Genomic DNA, 9,307 nt, shown 5'->3' with positions numbered 1-9,307 from the left:
TTTTGCATTGTGAAATTAAATTAATTATACAGGATGATCCCACATTCATGGTACGAAATTGAAGTGTTTTTCACAGGACATTGTAAGAATCATTTATTGTATAGGAATACACTGGCGCAAGTGGCAGTGAGGGGCAAAGGAAAGAAGAGATGAAAGGAAAGAAAAAATGCGTTATTGATTTGCTCTCTTGCCGATAGATGGCAGTTGGTGGCTACGATGCGATGGATTAGGAGTGGTGGATTGGGTCATTTCGATCTCCCTATCTATTGAGCCTCAATAGTCTTTTATTGGAATAGCTTGTTAATGGAGAATCAAATGAGGATCTTGTTATGTGAATATCCATAGCTGCTGCATGTGTACATAAAATACTAGGCATCTTTGAACGTTTAATCGATCGAGTGGAATCAGTGGAGTGATTAACAAATCGTCCCACCGATGCGATTAAGCATATATCAATCACTATTGGTGGTCGCACTTTCGAGCAGTTATTGTTTAACATTGAATTTCTCCGCCGCACTTTGTTCAATAAACACTCTTTCTTTTCATTCACTGTCTTAACGTACATACGTTCCTACCTTAATAGCACAAAATGCTCGATAACATTCTTACTATATTGACTGGCATTTAGAATATTGGATAACATCATAAAGAATCATACAATATACTTGCTTTTATAGGATATGTAATAAATTATTGTTACAGTGTTTAGTATTTATCTCTAAAATTTGTACCAAGAATTCGGAATCAGACTGCACATATCAACTTTTTTATACACAAATCTCTGGCTTAGAATGCCAAAGTTTCGTTCACTTTGAGAGGTAAAGAAACTTGTTTTAGATATGCATGCATTGAATGATTTCCTATAAATTTCATTGCAGACCACCGATATGTTATGTGTCTTACTTTGCACTTCTGATTCTAAAGAGAACCCCTGCTGAGATACAAATCCAAATAAGTGAAGTTCAGAAACATTTGTCTAACTACGAAGTAGGCAAAATCGTACTTCAAATACAGATTGTTTTTGAATTCACAAATACCTGTGCTCAAGTTTCTAAACTATCTACCATTAGCAATTCTGTTCAAATTAGAAGAAATTATTGAGAATATCATTTATTCCGTATCAGAAAACTTAAGCCATTATTTATGACACCAAACTTCAATCATGCAAAGCGGTAAAATTATCTAATAACTTTTTATTTTCTTGTATGTGAAATATAGAGAAAGTATTGCAACCGTCAAAAAATGCGAACTCGAGATTTTGATGACTCTCCATATTTTAGACTTCCCCGAATAATAGCTCAAAGTGTTTTGAGCTAGATGGATAAAATTTGGTGTGGCCAAATTTGTAGATTTCTATCAAATTTTGAGCAAAATACGTTCAGAGGAAGTCCGACAGTTCGAATATAAGTTAACAAAATAATTTCAAAATGAAGAAAGCTAGACAGATGAAATGAAGCCCACAGTTGTAACATACATAATGTAGACACTCGTCAAAGTTTGTGACAAATCCGACAAGAGTTTAAATGTCTATCGGTCTGTAGTCTTTAGAAACAGCAAAAGCGATAACTCAAAAAAAAAGATTTAAATTTATGATGGCATTTTAAAGTTATGATGGTACTTGTAATGGCATTTAATGACAAGCGCAGTTTTGTGTCGATTTTTCGTTTAAATAGGTTGGGAAACGCATCTAAAAGACAAAATTGTTTTTCGTATACTATTAACCTCAGGCAGAGATTCATTGCCAATTTGTTTTTTCTAATTTTACAATATTATACAATATAACAAAAGTCCTACATTTTACACTGTTTTAATGCGAGTTCGCAAATTGTACAGACTAAGTCTATGGCAAAGGATACCGACGTGCTCTGATTGGTTTCAGCCTTGGCATTTTTTTGGCAATGTTTTGCCAAAAAGATGCCAAAACGAAATATATTTTTATAAAAATAAATAAAATTTGTGAATTTATCCCCTCCCCCTATTTTTTACGGTTCACATGTGATATTAATCTGGAACACATATACAGCAGAAAAGATCAAATCCTGAAACCTAAATTCAGGAAATATAAAAATTACAATTTATTAAAAATATTTTATGTGTATGTTTTTTCTTAATATTATTTTTATATAACTAAAAAAAGTAGCTACGAAATCACATATTCCGTTAAAGCTTACATATTTATACGTTTTGGGCATCAAGTAATCATCTCCCCATATGTAGTTGATGGGAAAGTAACAAACGTTCATCTACAAGTTTCAATGACTGCATAAATTATCTAATAAATGCACGAAAATCATAGAGAAATAAGAATTATTTAATTGCTGCATCATATGTTGAGTAATTACTTCCATTTCGTTTTTATACTTCTGTGCATAAACAACATTAGTTAATTGTATTACTAGTATTATTAGTAATATTTATTATTATTATTAATTAGTATTAGTAGTATTACTAGTAATGTTTAGAGAAAACAATTATATTAATAAAAATTAGATCGTGTTGATATTCACTCGTATCTTCCATAAAACTAATGAAAGGTACAAGGTTTGAGCCAAATAAGCGAAAACTACACTATTATGAGTGCAAAACATTGCCAAAAAAATGCCAATGCTTAAGGCAATCCGAGTGCGTCGGTATCCTTTGCTATAGACTTAGTCTGTACAATTTGCGAACTCGCTGTTTTAATACTGTAAAACAATATTATACAATGTTTTTTCCTTCAAAGTTTACAATATCATGTGCTACTAGGGAAGCACTCGCCAAGGATAACAAGACAAATTAAGTAAAACCGCTAAATCCGCGCCAAAGATTTTTTGTAATTATTGTACAACAATGCCAAGCAAGGCATTCTCTGCGATAACACCTTTATTAAAGAGTATACGAGAAAGTTTTAGGGAGACCATACCCTCTAGTTTTCAGTTAGCACACTATTTATTCGTTGAGAATTATGTCCATGCATAAGTACACCTACATCCCTTTTTTCAAAATCGGGCAATCCCATAAAATAAGCTGATGAACAACAATCTTGACTATCAGAAGTAACCGCCCAAACAACGATTGCTAGCATCCACAAAATCTAAATCGCAGCGGCAGGTGAACATTAAAAGCATATCAAAGAGAAAGGAAAAAGAAAAACACACTACTCCCAATCCATTTAGCACAGAATCAATGCCATTTAATAGCTTTGTATCCAACGTCGAAGAAGAAACCCCACGTAAGTACTTCAGACAATGTATTTGTTTATGAGATAAACGAAATAATGGGTGAAGCATTAAATAGTACAAAAATAAAGCGCATATAAAAGGAATAAAGGTCCATAGATTATAAACTATTATTATGGATCTATTGAGATAATGTACGCGTTTGTATATTAAATGAGGGAAAAAACTGAAATAAACATTAATACATTTTTTTTATCAGCATTTTGTATTCGATTTGGTTTTTGCGATCAAAATTGTTTGATCTGATCAAAGTCTTCAGGCAACTTTTCCTTTATCGTATACGTAGTATAGAGAAAGTATTGCAATCGTCAAAAAATTCAAACTCGAGATTTTGACGAATCTAAACGTTTTAGACTTCCCTGAATTCGAAAAACACATTTTTGGAAAATGTCAGCCCGTCTGTGACAAAAAGAGCTCAAAAACTATTGGAGCTAGATAATTGAAATTTGGTATATGGTCTTTACAACAAGTTTGTAAGTTTCTATCAAATTTTGAGCAAACTCTGTTCTGAGGATATCCGTCTATTCGAATATAGAACGAAGAGAGCTAGATAGATAAAATTCGGAACACAGATTTGGCATCTGGAGTGTAGACATCTGTCAAATTTTGAACCAAATCCAAGAACTGCCTGACTGTCAGTCGGTGTACTTTCAGAAACATGTAATAGTTATAACTCAAAAATGCAATGACTTAAATTTGGTATAAGATTTTATGACTGTAAATGCAGTATAGTTCATTTTTTTCAATCAATTGAAAGAAATGTGTCTAAATCACAAATTCGGATATTTTTAAAGCATGTCAGAGATTAATGACCGATTAATTCGCCAAGGATAGCACAGAAGATTCAGTAAAAATGATATGTTCATATTTCATAACTACATCCGCCAGTACCATGTAAAGCATTCTCTGGCATGACAGGTTCATTAGAGAGTATGAGAGAAAATTTTAATGAGACCACTCCCGCTGGTTTCATTTTATAGCGAAAGGTTTGAAACCTATTTTAAAATTTTACAAAACATATAGCACTAATCTTATGTTTGTGACATTATTGTACAGTTGTTTCTACCATTTAATGTTGCACCTTACGAATTATTCTCATCTGTATGCTTTTACATAGTTGCATTTGGCTTTTTTTTTTTTTTTTCAATATACATAGCCTTATCCAATACCATGCGTTTTCTACATCATGGACAAACTTGGTCCTTGCGACTCAAACTCCAGAAAGCCAATTAGTTCAGTTATATTAACGTTCCGTTGTAAAGCAATCCTAGGGCTATTCTGAGACGGATCTCGTGATTTTGAACCGCTGTCAGATGACGAGGACGACACCTGAGCTGGCACCCTCCCCCTCTCCACACCATACCACACTAGCGGGAGGACGCTTGACCCTGACGAATTTAACGTGCAACAGACCCCCTTACACGACTGTTCTTTGGTGAAATCGGGTCTCGAACCTGCAACCACCAGCTCACGAGCCGAGACTTTACCACCAGGCCTTTCCAGAAAGCCAAGCCAATTATGTAAAGTATATATTGGAAAACTGATATACGTAACTCTGCTATTAGTACATCTCTACTAATAATAGAGGTCTACGATGAAAAAGCTGTAGATAAAGTTAGTGGTAGCTTTCATAGATTTTTGAATGATGATTGATTGAAAAATACCGAAAAAAAAAAATCTATTCCTTACAGTTTCATCCCAAATCGTGACATGTTTTTTGCAAATTCGGAACTTCCAAAACCCTTCAAATAAAATAATGTTAACAACAAAAATGATTTATTAGTCAATATGACACTATCGTGCTGCCATCTATTGGTCTATTTTTTTCTTCCATGTAAAACTAAAATTTATTAATTAAATTTAATTAATGAATTAATATTTGAAAAAACAGTATTAACATCAAGTGTCATCCACTACAAGTTTAAAAAAATGTATTTGAACTTGAGTGGATGAATAAAAAGTATTTTACTAACGATTGAAAATTTGAACAAGATATATATATTGAGAGAGAGAGAGTGTGTGAATTGAATAATATTTACTAACGATATAACGAAATACATTTTAGATGTTATAGACAAATTAATAATATTTCAATTTTAATTCATCTTTAAATCAACACTTTGACTTTTTGTGCAATAGCATACATACCTTCTAATTTCATGCAATGAGCTTTTAATTTAGTCGCAAATTGTTATGTATAGTATTATAAAAAGGTATTAATATTAAATTTTGATAGCTAAATTTAATGATATGCAAGATATTCGTACATCACATTAATTTAGTTATCAAGATCTTTTAATGGTTTCAAGAGATTTATTTCAACATTCAGAGTTTCTATATAAAGTTTAAGGGGAAAAAATAATGTGTGTAATTTTTTCTTTGTTATATGTACATATAAACAATAAGTAATTGTTATACGTACACTCTTTTTTTTTTTTGATAGATTAAGAAATTTGCAAACATTCTGTAATTTTTTTCAAGCACAGTATAAATGAAATAATTTTTTATTTGAATTTTTCCAATGTATAAAAAGTTTTACACAATCAACTATTATTTGATTTTATTCAAGTCATCAAAATTGAAATGGATAAAAATGTCTAGGTGAGTTTTGTTAAAAACTTTTAAACTGATTTTATTAACTTTATTTTTCAACCGGTTTTTGGGAAATATTCTTATAATGCGTTTTATATTTAAGGATTGCCCTTATATAATGATCATTATGAATTTTAATGCACTTTGTGAATCAAATCAATTTAAAAATGGTTTACATATTATTTTGATTTAATTATACGTCAATTTTTGCACTCTTCAATATACAAAAAAAAAAAAAAAAAACAGAAAAAAAACAGAAAAAATATGGATTTTTCACTAAAAAAATAAATGCAGGGGCGCAATCTTGGTATCTGCCTTGAGGTCCATTGTATTATTTATTTTTACACCACTGGACAGGAGGTACGCCAATCGAAGTATTACTCCAGCATAAGTATGAAAAAGCCAAATAAAATTCGATTTCATTTAAAAACGCACTGTACGTTTCAGTATCCCGAAAGTAGCACTTTTCAATGCTTGTACTTCACTGAGGGGTCATACACAAAAAGATGAGCGGTTAGTATGCCGCCTGATTCCCCGAATAATCCGAATTTACTTTATTGCTAGGTATAAACATCTCCTTCTTGCATCTTTCCTCTCACCCCTTTTCTGACAAAATAAACACCTCCTGACGCAAGCGCCAAAACCGGCGAGTTTCCGAATATAAGAATGAACAGCATATTGTTTGACAAGGATTCTAAAACCCGCCGCTCTTTTGCGCATGCGTTAGGATGAGTTTAATTCGTCAAAATATGGGTGAGAGGAAAGATGAATGGAAGAGATGTTTACATTTAACAATAAAATAAACTCGGATTACTCGCGGACTGAATTAAAATAATACGGTCAGAAATGACACGATACTCACATACATGTAAAAAAAAAAAAGTATCTAATAGGGCGAAAATCAAGGTCAAAGAATGACGAATTTCGGAAATGCGCTGATCCTTCCGCGTCTCTCCCCTTAATGAGATAGAATCGTCGAAAAGTGATCGTCTCAGAATACTGAAACGAACAGTATTCGTATGCAGGGAAGCAACGATCGACTTTTAAATCTCCCTAGAGAAAAACGGTTACTAATGAATATGTTAAATTTTAGTAAGAACAGTGTCGTGGCTGGTTCGTGAGTGCTTTGAAAAAAATTAGGCAAATAGAAAACTTAACAAATTTATTGCAGATTCGTTCGAGTTACTCTGCTCAGTAACTCCTTCTCCTCCAAGAGCCAACACTCGAATGACATCACTCTTTTAATTACACACGCGCTAGTGGTCTAGCGCCATCTATGAACATTTATTTCCTAACGTTTCAAAATCCAATCACTACAAACAGGATGCTGCTTAGTTCCAGGTAATTTCATGTACTAAGAATCTGGTATATGCAATCTCGCTCTATTCAAATACTTCGGAATTTATTTTTAACCTCTTCGCATCGAGTGGAGAAATATATTTGAATTTCCCTGGGTAAATAAATCCATAAATGGCGGAATATATCACCAAAACATCTGAATTATCTTCTCTACGACTGATTCGCTATAATCAAGAAACTGCCTAGAATGATTAAGACATTGCCTACAATGCTAGTCTGCATTTAAAAACGAATTTCGTTTTCTTTGAAGCAAGATGAGTCTCGAAGAAGACTCTTGTACCATTATTGCAACAGACTGTAATTCAAGGATAATTCACGGATTCTTTTCATTGACTTATTTATAAAGAAATCCGTTTTTTTTCTGAATTGCTTAAGAACGGACTTATTTCATACAGCCACCTTGGTAACCAGGTTGTTTGTCTAGCTTTTCAGGTTGTTAAATGGTTGACATGGAATGCATTTAAAGAAGTTTCATTAGTATTTTGACTCAAATAGATTTATTCATTTGAATCAGGTAAAAAATTTATGTAATAGCGGAAGTGAAAATTCTATTACGGAGTTAGTAATTGGAAGAAACAAGCGCGATTGAATTGTTTTGATCGAAGAGTTTAAATTCCATCATTACAATTATAAATACTGTTACAGGTCGAATATCAAACTGAATTTAAAATATCATTAAAAAGGTGATTCTTAAGCTAATAAAAATGACCACTTTTGTAAGATAATTGTTTTCAAGATGTGAACATTACTTTCCATAGGTAAGTCAAAGCGATTACCCGTTTCGATAATCGCTTTGATACGGTAAGCCTATTTTAGTTCATGATTAAACTTTCTGGTTAAAACATATTTCTTGATTTCTTTTAGATCTTGTTTCCACTGACTGAATGAAATTTTTGGTGACACGGTGAACCTTTCCCAGAACATTAATTTCTCCATTTTACAACTCCATTAATTAGCTAACCGAAGCATTGAATTCATTGTATCCATAGAAACGTTCAATAAAGAAGTCTGAAACTTGTGCGACAGTTTGTTTACATTTGACTGTTGCTAGTCAACAATAAATAGTAAGAGAGATTTTTATGCCACGCATGTTAGCGTTTCACATATAGATGATATATTGTTTTAACAGAAATTTAAATATAATCAAACATTTTTGCAATTTTAGTTTAAATAGTTGCAAATTATGAATACAGTACACTCCCAAGTAACCGGCCTAATAAGGCGAAAGGGCAGGCCGGAGTTCTGTGAACTCATTTCTTTACCCACCAACACCAGAAGACAAAGTTTTTGCATCAAAACTCACTGTTATAAGACGTATTTTCTCACTTCTTATTGAGTACTAAGCAATCCATTCATCTCAAGTCACGTAAAATGTGAACGCGGCCACGGCCCGGTGAATCATAGAAGCAGTTGCCGGTAACGTGTCGAATTAAAATGGAAGGCATTGTACTGGTAGTTCAATCTTCGACAATGACGAAATAATTCCGATCAACGAACAGAACACTACTCTTTTCAAGTTACAACTTGTATTTTGCACACGACACATAAGAGGATCGCAGTAGAACCCCGTTTCTAATGCCGTGTCAATGTTGCCAATGCGACGCCTTGCCTTCTTTATTTAATTATTTATTCTTCTACCAGATAGTCGCGAACCGGATACTCGGGAGTGTACTGTATCTGAAAAAATTTCCGAGTCCATCACAAAAATGACAAAATTTAACACAATAACTTAAAAATATTAAATGATGCATTTTTATAATTTTTTTTATTTTTTTATTCTGGCAATTCCTTTTATCCGCATAACTTTTTCATAAAAAATACTTATTCAATATGAATGAATTTTTCGAAATTTTTTTCAACGTCAAATTTACATTTTATGATGAAACCCTATTTTTTTTTCAAGAACTATAGTAAACTTTAAAACAGACAATGATTTCCATTTCCCCAATCAACATAAAACTACTACTATTCTAATTTTTTAAAATAATTTTTAGATGAGGCAATTATTTCATACTTATACTATAAATAATAATTAGTATAAATAAGAATTTCAGATTTAATAGTTACATCAGTTGAATAAATCTTATGATTACAATTCAATTAACGAGCTTTTAAAAAGTTTTTTGAATTCTAAAATT

The sequence above is a fragment of the Argiope bruennichi genome, chromosome 6, assembly GCF_947563725.1.
Source record: "Argiope bruennichi chromosome 6, qqArgBrue1.1, whole genome shotgun sequence".
NCBI classification, from domain to species: Eukaryota; Metazoa; Arthropoda; class Arachnida; order Araneae; family Araneidae; genus Argiope; species Argiope bruennichi.
Note: the sequence above shows the minus strand (reverse complement) of the source record.